We start from the raw sequence: 22,136 nt of genomic DNA, 5'->3' as shown, positions 1-22,136 counted from the left end.
TTACCCACTCTCCAGCCTACAGAGGACCATTGTGGGATTATTCAACCACTGGTTGTGTATGCAAGTCTAATAAGTCTCCTTTTATTTATATGTACATTCTATTGGTTAGGTTCCTCTGGACGACTCTGACTAAAACAGTTAAGATTTCTTTTGCTTTCTCTAAGAAAACAAACAAAACTCAACCTCTTATGGAGAATCTGACTTGCATTATCAGAAGTCCTTTGAGTGTTTGTATTAATGATTTCAATTAATAGTCACTCTTTATCCATAGCCCGTGCCAGAATTGTGTGCTCCTTACCCACTCTGAGTCTAATAGTTGTGGCTAATAGTTTGCTAAAGAAGTAATGATGTGCTAGTTTTAAGCCTCTTAGCTGAGACCTACAGATGGTTTGAGTTCTGCTTATGCTCTTACTTTTCTTTCATAATAGTTCTCCTTTTGCCATGAGAACAAACCCAGACTAATCCATTAGAAGATGAAATAACACATGGAGGAAAAGGTCCAGGCTCTCAGCAAACAGGCAGCCTACTTGGAGTTGCAGAGCTGCCTGTCCCACCTCCAAAAGCTGATCACACACATGGGGGAGCCCTGTGTCAAAACCAGCTATAACATGGGTGAGTGCTGCCTGAAGTCCAGCTGAGTTCAGCCTGCACTACTACCCTGAAAATTATAAACTAAACAAATAGTGATTTATGTCACATCTTTTAGATTGGAATCAATAGGGGGGAGGTATTGAAGAGGTAAACATTGGATCTTAATTGCTCTTCTACTAACATACAATAGAAATTTTTCTCCACCTTTGAAGAAGTGGTCGTAATTTCAGAGCTTTCATTTTTGAAAATTATATATTTTAGCAAGTCTGATAATATGCTCCATGTTTTGAATTTCAGGGGATATGAAATTTTTGCAACTGAGTGTGTGTGTGTGTGTGTGTGTGTGTGTGTGCGCGCGCGTGCACGTGCGCACGTACGCTGTGAATATGCAACTTACTTAAGACAGATGCAAGATATATCTTAATTAAATATGGCCAGGGGATAAGGATAATATTTTATAACATAAAATATTTTCAGTCTTCTGGGGATTTCATATAATGTAATTTTTATTTAGTTTATTTCCCAAAAGCTGTACTTTAAACAAGGAAGGTACTCTTGAATATTAAACATATAAACTTTAAGTAATGCTATTTTTATTAAAAATAGTCTCATATATTTTAATTACCTAGGTTCAGAATTTATGCAGTTATGCTAAAAAATGTCTATTGCCTTGTAGTCTGCCCATAGCTTTTATTATTTGTTTCCTTGCTACTCTGAGATTCTCCAGTACTCAAGGCAAGATGCTGGTTTCAATGTGTACCACCGAACAACCCACACGTACATATTGAGTCCACCTAACCTAAGCCTAGCTACCATGATCTGACTTCTACCTAGGCATAGTAATTTTTTAGCATGTGGAATTTTAAAGCCATTCAGTTAATGTAGAATAACTAACTTATGCTAACTTGCTAGACCTAACAATTAAGCTGTGTAGGTAAAGATTTTATTATAAACAAACTTCCCCATTTAAAGTTGTTTTCTCAGGCTAGAGATTTGGCCCCATGGTAGAATATTTGCCTTTCATGCACATGGCCCTGGGTTAGATCCCAACATCACAAAACAAACAAGCAAACAATAAAACCTCTCCATTCCCACATCTCTACAATCTTGGTAATGTCACCATCATCTACTGAGATTTCTGCACTCTGTTACAAACCCTCCCATCTCATAACTATTGTACCTACATGTTCTGTTTGTTCTGTGTCCAAAATACCTGCTATGTAATTTTACCTATCATTGTCCTCAATGCTGTCACATACCATATTAAGTTTTTTGATAATCTAGTCAATTTCTCCTGCAAAATATATGAATCACCTTACTGCTGTTCAGCACTCTCAAAACTAATACACTTTCAAACCACTGTCATTCCTGCCTAACCTAGTGAGATAGTTTTCTATGTATGTCCAACTGACATCCTACATTCTATTTATAGCACAGAGGCCAAAATGGTATCTTTAGCCCATGAATCAGATTACTTTGGCTTCTCAAAACACTTCATGATTTCTTTTAACTTGCACAGCAGTTACCTATTATAGATATCTATAGAAGCTTCTGTATTGCAGTAAAAAAATGAATGAGCCAGACATGGTGGTGCACACCTGTAATCCCCGCAGCTTGGGAGGATGAGACAGAAGCATTGTGAGTTCAAAGCCATCCTGAGCAAAAGCAAAATGCTAAGCAACTCAGTGAGACCCTGTCTCTAAACAAAAACACAAAATAGGGCTGGGGATGTGGCTCAGTGGTCGAGTACCTCTGAGTTCAATCTCTGGCAAACACACACACACATACACATACACAGAAGAATGATTGCACTGTAATTAATAAGCTAAATCTAAACTAAATTTATACTCAGATACAGAAATGGAGATATTAGTACAGATATAGATATTTTTCCTTATAACTTCCTTATAACTGGTGACCTTCCTAGTTTCATGAGGGTGGTTAGTGTTCTGGTTCAGACATGTGATATCCCCCAGATGAGGCAATACAAGAAGGCTCAGAGGTGAAATGGTTAGATAATGTGAGGTGTAACCCAATCAGTGCATTAATCCAATGGTATGGATTATCTGGTGGTAACTGAAGGCAGGCAGCATTGACTGGAGGAGGTGAGACACCGGCATGGTGCCTTTAAGTGTACCTTTGTCATTGGTGAACAGAGTTCTCTCTGCTTCCCCCCTGCCATATCCTGAACTGTTTTCCGTCACCATCCTCTTCCATCATGATGTTTTGGGGCCCAGAGTTATGGAGTCATTCATCTATGAACTGAGACCTCTGAAAGCATGTTCTGGCTGATAGGAGGGGATTGTATTGGATGGGCAGAGAATTCTTCCTCTGATCCACTAGAGTTTTCTCATGCAATTCGATGCAGACTTCAAGGTTCTGAAAAATACATTTAGAAACCCACTAATCTAAACTTCAATGAGCATACTTAATATATAGTGGATATAACCAGCAGAATATAAAATTGTTTACAGCATTTGATACTCAGAAAAAAAAATTCTCTCAGGCTCTTACAAATCCTTAGTACCATTCTATGCATTACTTTTTCCCCATCATTGAATAAAGAATGAGCACAAGTTAGGATTCTTTTAAATAATTTTTCTTTTAAATCATTTGCAAATTCAAAATTGCTTCACAGGTTTATTTTAACTTATCTTTATAAATACATTGGTTTGGGCTGAGGAGGCAAAGAAAAAAGGGATATCATGGAATATATACTTGGTTTCTCTTTCTTACAAATGGCACTGGTTAATTTATTAAGATAAAAAGACATGAAACAATATTTTGAAAGTTGCATTTTTACAGATTTTTTTCACACCATTTTCAAGATACACTCTTAGTGTTAGGTTGAAAGGGGTACCATGTAACAAGGGTGGGCACATGCTGAATTAGCCCTGTGGTGACAGTTCTCATCATTTGACAAATTTTGGCCCAGGGAGTTACAATTTAACAAGTAAAGTAGTAAATATAGAAGATTCCTTTGAAAAGTGAAATCCCTGTGGAGCAGGATTTGTAAGAATCTGAAGAAAATTTACATTTCAACACATTGTTCATTTCTGCTTCCCACAGAGGACTCTCTCGGAACAATTGCACTTTTCAGAGTTCTTTGCTGTAGTTAGAGTCAGTGGCAAAAGCCCTGCTGCTAAGCCACATTACCAGAACATTTTGAAAGGACAGTCACACAGACCAAAGTCACTTTGTTAAATAACACTCTTAAGAATTTGGTGCTAGGAGGAAAAAATAAAAACTTTGAGTTTAGTAAATCACAGTTCAGCCCCTTCATAGATTCAATTTTTACTTCTGTGGTTCATAGGGTCATTTTGGGAACATCTTTTATTCTTTCCTTAATGTGAAACACAAGATAAGATCTTGGTATATATGCACCCTAGAAGCTACAGGCAAAATATGCCCTGAGAAATTGCATATATACTGATAATGTGAACCTCATAAAATGTATTCTCAAGATTACATTCTTGGCAATCTACAAAAATTAGACTGCATTATTTTCTGATATGGAGTATCTGTTAATATTCAAAAACATTTTTGTATGGGAAAATCCATTTGAACATGGAAAAATATATTCTCTATGAAAAACCTTTTATAAATTAATTTCTACATATCAATCACTCTCTTTTCCCCAAAACAATGATGGAAGTAAAAATTTTCTCTCAGTACAGTTAGCATTTGACTTACATTCTTTAACTACTTTTATGTCTCAATTTACCTGCCCATAAAACATATTATTTGCATTAGAGAAATTACCTGTTTTATGACACCATGTAAATGTGCTAAATGTACTATAACATAATCCTTTCATTTTAGAATACTGCAGTTGAAAGAATACAACAAGGGTAACTATCCTAATTTCCACAAATGCAAAAATGCCTCTCAATGCTTCAGATACCTTTCAGCTTCTATTTGAACCTTTTAAGGGATATAGAGATAATTGTACAATGAGATATTTTAAAACTAGTTGATTCCCAAGAGCCTTCTTATATTGATATGGAAAATTCTCCCTCTTCTACTTATTGCTTATAGACTGCTGTAGAATCATGTAGTTGAATCATGCTCACAGAAAGAATTACAAAAGAAAGTCTATGGCAGATATTTCATAATGGTAAATCCTGGGAACAACACGCATGTTCCCTCAAAGTACATGGATAAACAATTGGTCTAACATTCATGTAGTGGAATATTACTCAGCAAGAAAATAAATGAAATATTCATAAATAAAGCAACAGGAATGAATCTTAAAAATACCATGTTGAATAAAAGAAACCAGGCACAGAACTATATATTGTGTATCCATTTATATGACATATAAGACTGGGGAAATCTATGAAATAGAAGCAAGAAATGCTTTACTAGAGAAAAATGACTGGAAAGGGCAGAATTAAAAATCTTTCTGGGTGGAAATGTTATATATCTTTCCTTGGATTGTGGATATATGAGTATCCTCCAAACAAACACTGAAAGTCATTGCTTTTTATTATGTGTAAATTATTCCTTAATAAAAACCAAAAGGTTAGAAGCTTTCATATTTATTATCATTCTATTCTGTTTTTACAAATATAACCAACATTTTAAACATTTAGTCCTAACAACATATTATTAACAATTGAACAGTGATGGGCTGTCATTAATTTTATCAATTCAGTATGGCTTTTCACAAACTATATTTTGTTGTCTCAGAAGTACAGCCATAATAATAGGACAGACAGTCCCCCTGGATGTATGTGGTTAGTGTGAGTGACTGAGTTTGTCTACATAATGGATTATAATGTGGAAAGCATTCATTTAGAATAACTGTATTCTCTCTTGAGAAATAAAGAGGAGATGTTATTTTATAGAAAAATAATAGAAGAAATAGAGCCCCAGAAAGAAGTATGGATGAGGGATAAAGAGAGGAGGGTGTTTAGATTCTTGGACATTATTTACCATTTTTGTCTCAGAAGCTCAGAGCTCTGACTTGGGAAATTTGTTGTCTGTTTATATAACTTCTTCATCTCCACAGCTCTATATATAATCTCTAAACTGGTATGTTTTACCCATAAAATTATTATTAAATTATTAACAAAGAACAGCTAGGTGTTTAGAGAAATAGTAGGCAATGTCTTTAAGATAGGGCTCAGTGTTACTTATTATTGTTCATAAATGGATAAGTGGTCAATTATACTTTTTGTCATTATCACTATTTTCTAGTGGCCTGTTGAATTCCTTCAATGGTTTTCATATCACTGTAGTAACATCGTTGTGCTTGGAAATGAGAAAACACATATGATGTTTAACAGGAATCTTGTTGTAAAGACTTTTAAAAAGTAAAACACATTTTAGTTTATATTAATGAATAAATATAATGTTGGCACATTTTGATTGTTGTCTAACGTGCATATCATATAAATATCAGTGAAACGTTAAAGGAAGTATTAAAAGCCAGCAACAATCCTTAATAAAATGCAATGAGGAATAACAACTGTAGAAGTTCTTATAGACAGGTCCTTAAAGACGCATGCAATTGGAATCTGCCAGTATCACAATATACTTGAATCTCTTGTCTAGAGTGCTTCATTTATTAACATAAATAAAAAAGTAAAAAATAACCTTTGAGAACACCAACACCTAAAATAATCAAATGTATCACTCTGACTGCTTATCATAGTTTTAACATGAAAAATAATTTTTCATTAACATTGAAATAAAAATGTATGTAAAATAAACTGATATTCCTTCAAAATGTATATGCCAGTTTTCTCAATATAACTATTCAAAAAATGGCTTGATTAGGGTAGGTTCTGATCAAAATGCAGCATTTTATTTTTGTGAAATGTCTCAGTTAAGTGCCATGCAAACATCTCATACTTGAGAATTATTTGTAAAGTTCTTATCCCATCTGTTAAGTACAACATCCTACACTTAGAAAGGTTTTTTTGTGTGTGTAACAGCTTTTCTGAACATAAAGTTTGAACAATTGACAAACAAACCTTAATGATCCTTTGAGAAGGAGTAATCTAAAATTTATGAAAAGAAACTGAAAAAAATTCTAGGGAGCCTCCTTCTTCAAATGGCGGTGTTTGCTTTTGGCAGGGCGACCTTGTGCTCTCTATTGCAGGCTTCAAGGTGCTCTGGCCTATTTTGTAGGTTTTGTACTGGGATACATGCCTTTTCAGTGGTTGGTAGTGACAGCTGAACCAAAAGCTATAGGTGTATGTGTTTGTGTGAATGTGTGTGCGTTTAGTTATGCTGGGGCTTGAAGATTTAGCACATAACATCCCTTTCTGCTTCAGTGGGGTATCTTATTGTGTGAAAATTTCAACTCTTTGAAAGCCTGTGTGTAGCAAAGGGTAATTTGAAATCGTGAATAGGGTTAGGATATGGATGGGTTGCAAATATTTTCTCCCCTTTCACAGGTTGCATTTTTACTCTAATGATTATTCTTTTCCAGTGCAGAAGTTTTTAGTTTGTTTGATGGAATGCTATGTATCTATTTTTGTTTTACTTCTATGTACTTTTTTTTTGAGAGAGAGAGATTTTTAATATTTATTTTTTAGTTTTAGGTGGACACAACATCTTTATTTTATTTTTATGTGGTGCTGAGGATCGAACCCAGCACCCCGCACATGCCAGGCGAGCGCGCTACCGCTTGAACCACATCCCCAGCCCCTACTTCTATGTACTTTTGATATCATATCCCAAATAGCATCTACCATGGTCATTGCAATAAATTCTGTCCTTGTATTTTCATTTGTAGCTTTACAATTCCAAATCTTGTATTTAAATCTTTACTCCATTTTATCTTTAATTTTGTGCATAGTGTAGGGTTAGGGTCCAATTTCAGCCTTTTGCATGTGGATATCCAGTTTTCCCAGCAGTGATTTACTCATGAGACACCTTATTCCACTGTGTATTGGTGGTGCTTGTCCAAGATCAGTGACCACAGATGCATGGATTCATTTATTGGCTCTTCTTTTTGTTCCGTTGTTCAACATGACTCTATGCCAGTACCACACTCTTTTGATTACACTCTGAAATAGACAAGGGACTCTTTCAACTCAATAGGAAAAAAAAAGGCTACAAAGTTGAATAGACATTTCTCCAAAGGAGACACAGAAATGGCCAATATGTGTGAGAAATGCTCAACATCACTAACTATTGAGGGAATGAAAATCAAAACCACAATTAAATATCACCTAATGGCTTTAAGACAGGCTATTATTGAAAAAAATACAAAAGAATACAAGTGTCAAAGAGGATGAGGAGACATAAAAACTCTTACACATTGTTAATAAGAAAGTAAAATGCAACATTTATTATGGAACAACAATATGGACATTTCTCAAAAAATTAAAAATAGAAATACTACATGACCCATAAATCCTTCTTTTGGCAAAGAGTAAGATATATTAGTACTATCATATTATTTGTAGCAAACTAGTTACAATAAACACAGTGTGGAAACCACCTCAATGTCAATTAACGAATGAAGATACAATAGTATGAAAATACAATGGAATACTATTTAACCTTAAATATGGATATCTTGCAATATATGAAAACATGGATGACACTTAAGGACAAAACAAGTCAATCCCAGTAAGACAAATAGTGCATGATTCTACTTATATAAAGGATCTAAAACAGTCAAATTAAGTGAATCAAAGAATGAAATGCTCTTTGCCTGAGGCTGTGGGAATTGTGAATTAGAGAATTACTCTTCAATGGCAGAAAGTTTCCATTAAGTAAGATGAGCAAGTTTTAGAGATCTTCTCTGTAACATTGTACCTATTGTCAACAGTCTTTTATTGCACACTTAAAATTTGCTAATAGGGTAGAATCTTTATAAGTGTTTAAATTTCTCACAAAAATAAAACAAATTAAAAATATAGTTAGTGTATTTTTATTAATTCAAGTAAAACATTAGAATTCTGAAAACATTCATTTATAACTAAAATATTTTCAAAATATATTTACTATAAGAGTGTGATCAGAGTTAAGGCCTTGGGTAAGTTTTAAAAGTTTTTATTTTAAAATGTCCATTAAGGAAAAAATAATAATAGAATGTGAAATCATATATGAAAATTTGGAGATATATAATAAACAAAGAATAAGCAGTCTGAGAGCAAATACTTGTCCCATTATTTTTTGGGTGTTAAATATATTTGCAACTTGTTTATTTTTACTTACCTTTTTCAAAGTCTCATTTGAACCACATTATAAGCCTAGAATTTCAGTGATAATTCAAATGTTACAAAGATTGTTCTTCTGAATGTCATTATATTTTTAACATCACAGGAAGAAGAAGGTTATGACAGAGGGTCTTTGTGTGACTATTAAAGAAAGATGCTAAATTCCTGCTTTGGGGATCAGGTCAAGTTTTTCCTCTGAATGCAAATGTGGATTGTAAACACTGTCTTTTATTGAAGATTTGCCCTAGATACAAGTTACACTGAAGTATTTCTACTTTTTCACTCAAGTTTTTCTAAACTAAGTTACACTTTTTAAACAGGAAATCAAGGAGCAGTAATAGAAAATGAGAGATATGAAACTATGCTCTGACCATTCTTGCATGGAAAATAGTTGCTAATCAAAAAGATGGCAAAAATGTGTCTACTATTTAAGATTATGTAAATGAATTGTTTAGATCATATAGATGTCATTTCAATTATCAGAGAGCATTTTTAAATATGAATTTTAATATCAGTAATAAGTGAATTTTTTTTACTTCTTTCAGAGAAATTATTATAAATTTATGCATGGAAGCTGAACAAATCAAGTAGTTTTCAAAGCTATAGTGCTTTTGAATAATAGTCTTCTTTGCTCCTACATAGTGCATAAGAATCTCCCTCCTTCAAACCTCTGTTTCTCTTTCATGTTTCATTTAGCACGCAGCATTATTTTTCTTCTGGTTTTTCAAAATTCATACATTACAGGGTGTAAGGTCATTTATAAAGTAATAGCTGGGTATTAAGAAAACATGAAGAAACAAGTTTCCATATGACTGTTCATACATGATAAACCTCTTACGATGTGGAATCATACAGTGTCTGTACTTCTTTGACAAGCTTATTTCACATAGGATAATGTCTTCCAGGCTCATTTGTGTTGTCAAAAATAGCATAAATTCCTTCTTTTCAGAGGCTTAAGAATGTTCCATTACACATTCTCATGGAATACATATACCATATTTTCTTTATCCACTCATCTGTCTTTGGAAACTTAGACTCTTTCCATACCTTGGCTAGGGTGATAATAACACTGTTAACATGACAGCAATGATTTCTTCTCGAGATCCTGATTTCAATTCTTATGGACCTACTCACAGAAGGGGGAATTATTTGGTAGTTCATTTTTAATTTTTATCAGACCTCCATCATTTTTTCAATAGTGGCTCTATCATTATACATTCCTACCAACAGTCTAAGGGGGTCTACCTTCTGTACATTCTCAACAACACTGGTCTTTTGCTTTTTTGTAATAATCATCTAACAGGTATGAGGAGAGAGCATAGAGTAGTTTTAATTGGCACTTCCCTAATAATCAATGGTGTTGAGCATTTTTTTCACATACCTGTTGTCCATTTTTATATCTTTTTTGGAGAAATGTCTGCTCAAGTCCACTGGCCATTTTTTATTGTTTCTTCTTGTTTATTGGGTTTGCTATTGAGATATGAGAGTTGTTATATATTTTTCAAATTAATACCCTACCAGCTATATGATTTGGAATATTTTCTCTCTTTTTGTTTGTTGATTTTTTTCTCTGCTGTACAGAAGCTTTTTCGTTTGATAGACCCTGTTTACTTTTGTAGCCTATGCTTTCAGCACCATATTCAAGAAAAAAATGCCAGTATCAATAATAAGAATCTACTCCTCTAGAAATTTTACAGTTACATGGCTTATGTTTAAGTCTTTAGTTCACTTTGAATTGATTTTGTGTATGATGTAAGGTAGGGATGTGATTGTTTCTCTTTTTTTATGAATATTCAGTTTTTCTGATACCATTTATTAGTGAGAAAATTGTTTTGCTCTTGTATAGTCTTGGCATCATTATCAAAGATCAGTTTACTGTATATACATGCATTTATTCCCAAATTATTGACTAATGGAACAGTCCATTAGTCTATGAGCTACCAATATCTATGGGAGGAAACATACAAGAGATAATGTTACAATTTAAGTATGTGGATACAGAGTATCCATACATGTTATTGGCTACTTTACTTGGCTTTTATGTTACTTTTAATAAAGTATTTTTTTAGAGAGAGAGAGAGAGATGAGAGAGAGAGAGAGAGAGAGAATTGAGAGAGAATTTTTTTTAATATTTATTTTTTAGTTTTCGGCGGACACAACATCTTTGTTTGTATGTGGTGCTAAGGATCGAACCTGGGCTGCATGCCAGGTGAGCGCGCTATAGCCTGAGCCACATCCCCAGCCCTTAATAAAGTCTTGTTGGGTAGAAATGATGTTTGGTGAAATGCAAAAACACAATGTCAAGGCAAGTTTTGAACTCCCAAGCCTACTATCCCTTGAGAGAAAAAGTGAAGCATGTTCTATTAACAACTTTACTAGGTAAATTATACTTAATTGCAATCTGATTGATCTTTATTAAAGAAAGAGTGGGTCATTAGAAGAAAGGTTGACAGCACATGGATGCTTACAGACAAACTTCCACACCGACTCTCAAAGCTTAGAACTAGTCAGAGGCAGTCCCAACCGACGTTTGGGTATTACACTCCCATTGACATTTACAGTTCCATGGTGGAGATGAGCATAGCACTAATAGCAAGACACAATTCAGGACTCAAATACTGAAATGATCCTATACTCACCAAGCCACCTTTGCTTATTATTTGACTTACTGCAGTTTTTGACTTCCCAAGTATATGCAAATCATACTGCTCTAGTTTTCAGGTGTGTCAAAATAATTATACTTCCCAAGACAAAGAAATAAATTGATATGAGAATTTTATCCATCAGTATTCTGAAACTTGCATAAAATGAGAACCCTTGTAAAGAAACAGGTACTCTCTTATGCTAAATCATATTGAGCAGTAGGGGTGGCATAATGATAGCAGCACTAAGTTAATGCTGCTGCATAAACTCTTGGAAATGACCAATTTAGATTTCCACAGTACCAGCTCTCTGCATTACTAACTTTGCCTTGTGTTGTTTCATATTTCAGTTTATTACTGAAATATAGAACAATTGTAATTTCCTCTTTCATTTGTCATTATACTAAACCATAATTGTTTTGCAGTAACAAATATTTATTAAAGGTGTATTATGTATGAGCATGTGATGTTAATAAAAGAGCAGTGACAGAATAGACATCATCTTTGCCAGCAAGACATTTCCACTCTACTGGCTGGAGATGCAAATGACTCTATAATATTATAATGTAGAAAGTATGTGAAAGAGGCAGGAAAACCACACAGAAGGAGTCTTTAGCTTTGCCTGGGGGAGTCAGGAAAACTGCATCCCTGCAAAGAAGCTAATATCAGAATGAGAAAGAAAGATACACAGATGGACGTTTAAAGTCAAGGGCACTTTGAAAGCCATACTATTTTGCAGGAACTGAAAGTGCTTTAACTCATCTCTTTAAAAATGAAAATCAGAATGGAAAATAAACCCAAGATACAGTTAAAGAAAGTCAAGTGTGTAGAAGGCTTTATGTACATACTAAATCATAGATGTTATCTTAGGCAATGGGCAGGTTTCCTACAGAAATTCAGGGACAGAATAGAGGTTTTGATGGTTATTGAAAGAGTCTGCATTACAAATTTATTTGATACTGTTCTTGTTAATATTTGTATTTTTTTCTTCACAGATGGGTTATGAACATCAGAATATTCATATATTAAGTTGATAATTGATTTTGTTTTCTTCTAGTGTCATGATTTTTTTTTTTTTTGCAGAGGAAATTCAATATATAGGGCTGGGATATATCACAGTATTAGAGAACTTATCAAGCATGCCTGAGGCCTGATTTAGATCCTCATCACAGGGTGGGGACAGGGGACAGGGGAGCAAGAGATTCAATATACACAGTCACATATCACTTGAGGATGGGATGTGTTCTGAGAAATGTGTCTTTAGTTGATTTTGTCCTGTGAACATCATAAAGGATACTTTCACAAACTATGATGGCCATGATATCAAGAGTTGATGTAATTATATGAGACTACTGTCAATATATATGGTTCATCATTGACTGACAAGTCACTAAGAGGCTAATGACTTTCCTTTAATTATTATTAATTAAATAACATGATATAATAATGAAAACTTAACTATTCCAATTTAGTGAACACATATATTCATTATAATAATTAAAACTGTTTTTAGATGATAATTTTACTTAGACTAGCTCTTAATCTGATCATGCTGCTACAACAAAACATCATAAACAGGATGTCTCGTGAATTAAAAATATATATTTCTCAAAGTTGCCAATCAGGAAGACCAGGATCAAGCTGCTGGCAGATTCAGTGTTGGGTGACAACTGACTTCCTCATGAATGTGACGTCCTTCTGCATCCTTGCTTGAAGGATGGGAGAAGTTCCCTCAATCCTCATTTAAAAGGGCTCTAATTCCATTCATGAGGTTTCTGCTCGAATGTCCTAATCATTTCCCAAAGATGCCACCTACTCATATCACCTTAGGGATGAGGATTTCAAGACATAAATTTTGAGTCACATAAACATTCAGATCATAGAACAGATTTTTAAAAACTGACAAATTGAATTAAGTCCAATAAATGGAAGCCAAAATAGTGCTTTGAAAATTTTTAATTGAAACATTGGATGGCAAAATCCTCTACAAATTAAGTGATGAAAGAAAGCTCATGCTATTTAACAGACAAATAGATGATGGATTGGTAAACATAGAAAAATATCCAGACAGAATATCATCATTCTGACAGAGAAAATGTGTTAATTACATTCTTATCTATGAATCCGTGTCTTTGATTCTTTCTAGTAACAAAGAGTTAAAGAGAGAGGCAGAATGAAAGAGTGAGAAGAGGTGATCTACAGATCAGCCATATCCACATTAGAATCAAATTTTCTGCTTAGGTGCTTGGATGACAAATTTGAATAACACTGTCAGACTCGTTTTGCTGTGCCAGTTGATGGAGCACCTGCTTACTGAATATCTTAGGTCATTATTATTATTTAATTAACTGAGGTGGTAGGACTGTTAATCCATCACTTTTGCAAAGTTGGTGGATGCCTTAACTACATCGTGCAGTTTCCTTTGCAGATTTTTAAACTCCTTGCATAGGATCTTCCTAACAGACCAATATATTTTCATGAAATATTCAATAACACGGTGTTATTTTTTTTTCCTATAGAGATCAAGATATTCTTGAAATATTTACTGCTTCTAGAAACTATAAAGTGCAGGTAAGAGCTATAGGATAGTGTCCATTCATTTAAGAAAGCAGATTTGAGGAAATTTCGAACTTCCTCAATAAGGACAATGATGTTGAAGATGTTCCACTCCTAAAATTGGTGATAAAATCACATTACTATTTCTCAAGACATTTACATGCAGCAAAATCCACTTTAATGAAAAGCTTTTCCTGAATGCACATTGCTGCCATGGCACAATTTGTATTCCGTCCAAACTAGAAAATCCATTTGGTTTAAGGTATCATTTTCTCATTTGATGTCTTATTCTAAGGTTTAAAATATGAATTTAATTTTAATTCCTTAAACAACGTGAAGCTCCCTCTCATAAACATTCTGTGTGAATAAATAAACTCCTATGGAAACTATTTCAATCAGGTTGACTTTTTGTTGAAGTAGCATTTTCCATTCTGCTAAAGTTCAACTGACGTTGACTTTACTGAACGGGCTGTTGGGAAATTGCCCTCGGAGCTTTATTTGGGACTGCTACCATCTTAGTAATGAAATGTTGTATTGTGAAAGTCACGCTCAGGGTGTTGAATCTGTTCCTAAGTGACATTGTTGGAGCATAACATACATTTAGTTACCTACCTGACAAGTTGTCTATTTAACAGAGAAAAAATGATCTGACTATGATTGATGACACAGCTGCCCCTTCTCAGTGATGGGGAAAATAAGCTGAGTCAAAACAGATCTGGCTGCACCAGGACAAACCTGTCTGCAGTGCTGGTCCCTCATTTCTCTTCATTTGGATAGAAGGCTTTCCTCTGAGTGTATATTCCCACAGTTTCCAATCTGCCCACCACTGTGTTTATTGCTTTCTTCTTTTCACTTTGAAATTACTTTAGAGGCATTATTTTACTCTGGTCAGCATTAGAGCAAAGCTTTTCATACATTTTTAGCTACATTCTCTCTAGGTCAAGGACAACAGTGTTGAAAATTATAATCTTTGGTAAGGAGTACTAACTGAATTATTTACGTTTTGGCTACAAGTTTTTTCTGATCTCTGACACTGACTTGCTCTCCTTTTTTTCTGTTATCACTGAAGTAAACATTCTTTGGATACCTGCCTTGTAACTGTCATGACATATGGTACTATTGGGGCCCAGAGGAATGTTAAAACTTGTCCAAAGACTAGGTTCAAGCTCCAAATACTAGTATATTTGACTGTGTTGTCACCTTTGCCTTAAGACATTTTGTTTTCTCCTATTAGAGTATATAGGTTACCTTAGAGGTCACTTTATTGGCAGATACAAAAAAGGGGAAATTGTGTTATAAAAACCAAAGCCAGTTGTTCCCTTTACACTTATTCCTCAGTATGGACATATTTAGAGGATATGTATTACTATGGCAGTGCAAAAAACTGATTTGTGTGGATTAGAAAAATATAATTCAAACAGTCACAACAAGCATAAGTATGAAATAATTTAAAAGGCATTTGTTCATATATGTAGAACATTTTTACTTAAAAAATCATACATATAGTGTTTGTATTTTTTTTCTTTTTTTACTTTAATTCATCTAAATTCAAGCGCAGCAGCCAGAATTTCTGGGATTTAAATCAGAATTCATGGAAATGTACATTGTATTCAAACACACACACATGAATTAAAGTGTGTACTCTGTTAGAATAAAAGTTCTAACAACATATACAGAATTTGAAGACAATTTTAGAAATGTTATAAAACCACATTGAAGAAAGAAAATTCGATAATTTAAAAAGTGAAAGGATAATGCATTGCTAAGATAATGCATTGCTCTTCAACTTGTTTGGAACTCATTGGTCAGTTATACTAAAGAAACCCTCATCAAAGAGTATTTGCAAAAACTACTTCGTATTTTCAAAAATCACATGCAAATTTGGTATGCATGTATTTTTGTAAACCTTATTAAACCAGAATTGGTAAACATAGTTTATGATATCTGAGTTAACTACTTTATTTATAAATGAGACACAAATAGAAAAAGGTCCTTTGGTTTTCTTTAATAACAACTGTCACAGAAAATCTGTTCAGAAACAGCAGTCTATGTAAACACACACACACACACACACACACAATTGAGGATTACTAATTGGAATATGCTTTTTATTTACAAAAATGTCCCAAGCAATGCTACCACAAAGGAAAACTCACTTTTCATCCAAAGTAGAAATCTTTTTCTTTCTCATTACTCTAGCTCAGGAAGAACATATTCATCAAAGCATCTCTTATCTTTTACTGGTTTTGTAAACAGGATGGCAATTAAGCTTTACATATTTTATTCATAGGTTTGCTTTATTTTCGTCAACATAAAGGTGTTAAATGCTGATATATATCAATGTGAAACACGAATGAAGACTTTTCTTCAGGGCATATATTTTAGTGGAGGAAGGCACAGGGTTAGTCATGTTGTATAGCATGCACAAGTGAAGATACAGTTTGTCAGATGATGATAACATGATAGTGAAAAAGTATGACAATGTTTAAGGAAATACTAATGTACATCAGTGATTTTGTGTCAATGTGGTACTAACATCTCTAAGTGATTGGGGGTGTCCTTTCTTACAAGCTGATGATTAAGTAGAAAGTGAAGAGTGAGCCATATTTACACAGAGGGAGTACTTTCTGTATAGGTGAAACAGGAAATCAAAGCCCTAAGGATGAAAGAATTCTTGCTTTGTTTGAGGAAGCATGGCAAAGGAATCCCAGGATCTAAATATTACAGAATAACTGATCATTCTTGATAACTGCTGTTTAGTCAACACAGGAGGATATAGGTGGACATATTATATTGAATTTATGTCGTTGTATTCAGGTTTAAAAACACACACATACACACACATCTCAAAAATGAGTCAACGAGCTAAAGATATAATGAAAAGAATGTAATTAAACTATAATTCTAGAAGTATTGATCTTCTATGTAAATTAGATTCTTCTACATGCAGCCATGTTTCACCCCTTCTCTTTCTTGGAGAGTATCTGATTTGAATAGTGGGCTGTCACACTGCTTGGAAGGTCATGTAGAACTTGAGAAATAGTAAAAGCTGTCAAAGTAGCTGAAACAAAAGTAGTCATTAGGTGGGCAATTTAAAATAATTTTGCATTAAATATTTTGTTAAAGAAAAATATCAGTCTTTAATTTAGCTATTTTCCCCTTACTTCCTGTTACAAGATGGTTTGGTAAACTGTCCTGTACTCACTTGATGATCTAAGTTCAGAGAAAAGAGTCTTAAGTTTGAAGTTTTAGTGAATTAGTATTTGTTAAGCCATCCTTTTTTAACTATAAACATGTTGATATTTGTCACTCAATCATTTATTCATTCACTCAACCAATATTCAGAAAACAATTTCTGCATATTTACCTTGTGCCAGTGCAGAGAAGAATTAAGAGTGGAGAGATGAAGATTAAACAATCAAGTTTTTTAAAGGTGCTTATTCTCAGATGATTATATTTACTCTATAGAAGTGAAGATTTATAATTTTTTAGAGTATACATTTTTTTCATACATTTTATTTTTTTATTTATTTTTATGTGGTGCTGAAGATTGAACCCAGGGCCTCACATGTGTGAGGCAAGAGTTCTACTGCTGAGCCACAACCCCAAGCTTTGAAGATTAGTAATTTTTTAAAAACTTAAAAATTGTAGATGGACACAATGCCTTCATTTTATTTATTTATTTTTGTGTGGTGCTTAGAATCGAACCTAGTACCTCACACATAACGGAAAAGCACTCTCCCACTGAGCCACAACCCAGCCCTGGAAATTTACAATTTAAAACGCAACATCTCAAGAGTTTATAAGGCATCACTTCTAGATTTACAATAAGGAAAGATGGAACAACCAAAATTCAATTTTCTTTGACCTTTCAGGAAACTGAGGTTGCCAGCCCAATGCTTTCCTGAAAGAGTCAAAATTGAGCTAGTCTTCAATGAAACAAATGCCTCTGGAGCCGTAGACAGGTAGAAAGATTTAAATGGCAATTTTTACAAGTTTGTTGAGGTTGAAGGAATATGTGTCAGAATACAAAACTCCTAAATACCACAGACTTAGAGCAAAACAATATTTTGTAGCATTTTCTTTCAAGAAACACCATTAGGGTCTGTCATGATTTGAATATGAGGTTCCCCCAAAAGCTGTTAATGCAAGAATGTTTGGAGGTGAAATGACTGCACTGTGAGAACTGTAACCTAATCAGTCCCTCCTAGTTTGAATGACTGGGTGATAACTATGTAGATGGGGATGACTGGAGGGGGTAGGTCACTGGGGTATGACCTGAAGGTTTCATCTTACCCATGTCCACTTACCACCCTGCCTCTCTGCCCCAGCGATTATGTCCTGAGCTACTTTCCTCTGCCATGCCCTTCCACCATGACATTCTACTTTACCTTTGGTCAAGAGCAATGGACTCAGCCAACCATGGACTAAAACCCTACAACTGAGCACCAAAATAAACTTTCCTTTCTCTAAGTTATTCTTGTCAAGTATTTTGGTCAAAGTAATGCAAATATGATTAGCACAGGTATCATGGTAAAGATCTAGAGAAAATCTCATCATAGCTCTGGCAAGAGGAGGTGGGGAGAGATCACTGTGAATACAACAAAAAAATTCAAAGACCTGTGTGTTACCAGACAAAAGACTGCAGAGCTTTGTCACAGTTGTGGGGAAGAGAATTCCTTGCATTAAACCCCCTATAGCCTTCAAAATTTACAAAATGGGAAAAATAATGGACAAGAATGAGGACTTCAAAACATGTTGGAAATGTGGCAATCTGAAGAATGCAGGAATTAGTGAGAGGGGGAGAAGAAAAATAATAAATTAATTATAATATTGAAGAAAAACTTTGTATTTTAGGTACCAGGGATTGGGACTCTTAACCACTCAGCCACATCCTCTGCCATTTTAAGGTTTTGAGACAGAGTCTTGCTAAGTTGCTGGGGTTGATTTTGAACTTGTGATCCTCCTGCCTCAGCCTCCTGAGCCACTGGGATTACAGGCGTGTGCCACCACACCCAGCAGAAAAATTATTTTAGAATATTTAAACTATTTTACTTCTAGAGAATTTTAAAATTCATGGCAAAATGAATAGAAAGCAGTTTCCACATACGTGCTGCACAATCTCTTCCACTATTAATATCTTATATCAGAGACATATATTTGTAAATAAACCTATATCAATAAATTATTATTGCCAAAGTCCACAGTTTACGTTAGTGTTTATCTCTGGTCTTCTATGTTCTATGGGTTTGGAAAAATTTATAATGATGCTTATCCACCATTGTAATATCATACAGACTTATTTCTCTGCCCTAAAAACCCTACAAACAGCATTGAAAATTACAGTCTAGCAATTGTGAATTGTGCTGCTATGAACATCAGTGTGGCAGTATCCCTGTAGTGTGCTCTTTTAAGGTTTTCAGGAAATAGTCCGAGAAGGGCAATAGCTGGGTCAAATGGTGGTTCCATTCCCAGCTTTCCCAGGAATATCCATACTGCTTTCCAAATTGGCCGCACCCGTTTGCAGTCCCACCAGCAGTGTACAAGTGTACCCTTTTCTCCACATCCTCGCCAGCACTCGTTGTTGTTTGACTTCATCGTGGCTGCCAATCTTACTGGAGTGAGATGGTATCTTAGGGTGGTTTTGATTTGCATTTCTCTGACTGCTAGAGATGGTGAGCATTTTTTCATGTACTTGTTGATTGATTGTATGTCCTCCTCTGTGAAGTGTTTGTTCAAGTCCTTGGCCCATTTGTTGATTGGGTTGTTTGTTTTCTTATTGTCTAATTTTGTGAGTTCTTTGTATACTCTGGATATTAGGGCTCTATCTGAAGTGTGAGGAGTAAAAATTTGTTCCCAGGATGTAGGCTCCCTATTTACCTCTCTTATTGTTTCTCTTGCTGAGAAAAAACTTTTCAGTTTAAGTAAGTCCCATTTGTTGATTCTTGTTATTAACTCTTGTGCTATGGGTGTCCTATTAAGGAATTTTGAGCCCGTCCCCACAATCTGTAGATCGGAGCCAACTTTTTCTTCTATCAGACGGAGAGTCTCTGATTTGATATCTAGCTCCTTTGTCCACTTTGAGTTGACTTTTGTGCATGGCGAGAGAAAGGGATTCAGTTTCATTTTGTTGCATATGGATTTCCAGTTTTCCCAACACCATTTGTTGAAGATGCTATCCTTTCTCCATTGCATGTTTTTAGCTCCTTTATTAAATATAAGATAGTTGTGCTTTGTGGATTAGTCTCTGTGTCCTCTATTCTGTACCATTGGTCCACCCGCCTGTTCTGGTACCAGTACCATGCTGTTTTTATTACTATTGCTCTGTAATATAGTTTGAAATCTGGTATCGCTATACCACCTGATTCACACTTCCTGCTTGGAATTGTTTTTGCTATTCTGGGTCTTTTATTTTTCCATACGAATTTCACAATTGCTTTATCTATTTCTACAAGAAATGCCATTGGGATTTTGATTGGCATTGCATTAAACCTATAGAGAACTTTTGGTAATATCGCCATTTTGATGATGTTAGTTCTGCCTATCCATGAACAAGGTATATTTTTCCATCTTCTAAGATCCTCTTCTATTTCTTTCTTTAGGGTTCTGTAGTTTTCATTGTATAGGTCTTTCACCTCTTTTGTTAGGTTGATTCCCAAGTATTTTATTTTTTTTTTGAGGATATTGTGAATGGAGTGTTTTTCCTCATTTCCGTTTCAGAAGTTTTGTCGCTGATATACAGAAATGCCTTTGATTTATGTGTGTAGACTGTGGAATCAACCCAGATGCCATTCAATAGATGAATGGATAAAAAAATGTGGCATTTATACACCATGGAGTATTACGCAGCACTAAAAAATGACAAAATCACGAAATTTGCAGGGAAATGGATGGCACTAGAGCAGATTATGCTTAGTGAAGCTAGCCAATCCCTAAAAAACAAATACCAAATGTCTTCTTTGATATAATGAGAGCAACTAAGAACAGAACAGGGAGGAAGAGCAGGAAGAAAAGATTGACATTAAACAGAGACATGAGGCGGGAGGGAAAGGGAGAAAAAAAGGGAAATCACATGGAAATGGAGGGAGACCCTCATTGTTATACAAAATTACATATAAGAGGTTATGAGGGGAATGGGATAACAAACATGGAGGGAAATGTATTACAGTAGATGGGGTAGAGAGAGAAGATGGGAGGGGAGGGGAGGGGAGTGGGGATAGTAGAGGATAGGACAGGTAGCAGAATACAACAGTCACTAATATGGCAGTATGTAAAAATGTGATGTGTAACCGATGTGATTCTGCAATCTGTATTTGGGGTAAAAATGGGAGTTCATAACCCACTTGATTCTAATGTATGAAATATGATTTGTCAAGAGCTTTGTAATGTTGTGAACATCCAATAAAAAAAAAATGAAAAAAAGAAAATTAAAGTACCAAGCACAGACTTACTACAAAATAGTGTTTAGATGGAAGATTACAGAATATACTTAGTTTCCCATTCCTTGCTGTTATATGAGCTGGGCTCCAATATAGTAACATTACATTGTTGTGTAAACACCTTTAATATAAAAGGTGCATGTTTAAATGCGTTCCAAAGAGGTATATGTATAAAAGCTGAAGATGAGGTGGGACAAAAACAAGAACAGTAGAGGAATCTGAACCCTGAAACCCATAGCTATAGGGAACAGACCAACTGATAGCCAAATGAGCTTAAATTCTCACACATAAGGATAATTTATTTCAATTACTATTGATGTCCAGTTTTCAACAAGAAATTAGAAAGATAACATAATTCAAGGGAGAAAATGGTATAGAGCTATGCCCCCCATCAGAACAGAAACAGACTCACAGGAAACATAAAATTTGAAAAAAAAAGAAATTTTTAAAATAGCCAATGGTTATTTTAATAATAGCTCCAAAGAATTTATGTATAACTCACAAAAAGAGATGGGTGGTATAAGGAGAGTAATGGAAACTTTAAAAATAAACCAAACTTTATATAAATAAGAAAAAAAATCTTTTGACAGAATACCTGTAATGGATTCATTCATCCACAGATTCAGTACTCTGTTGTAGTATTACTATGATACACACAAAGCAATATACTATTATTTGAATACATACTGATATTACTTTAAGATGTGTGTTATCAACACTAGTTC

This window comes from Spermophilus citellus (genome assembly GCF_964194105.1).
Source record: "Spermophilus citellus genome assembly, chromosome: 6".
Classification (NCBI taxonomy): Eukaryota; Metazoa; Chordata; class Mammalia; order Rodentia; family Sciuridae; genus Spermophilus; species Spermophilus citellus.
The sequence above is the reverse complement of the archived record's forward strand: the minus strand, read 5'-3'. Positions refer to the sequence as shown.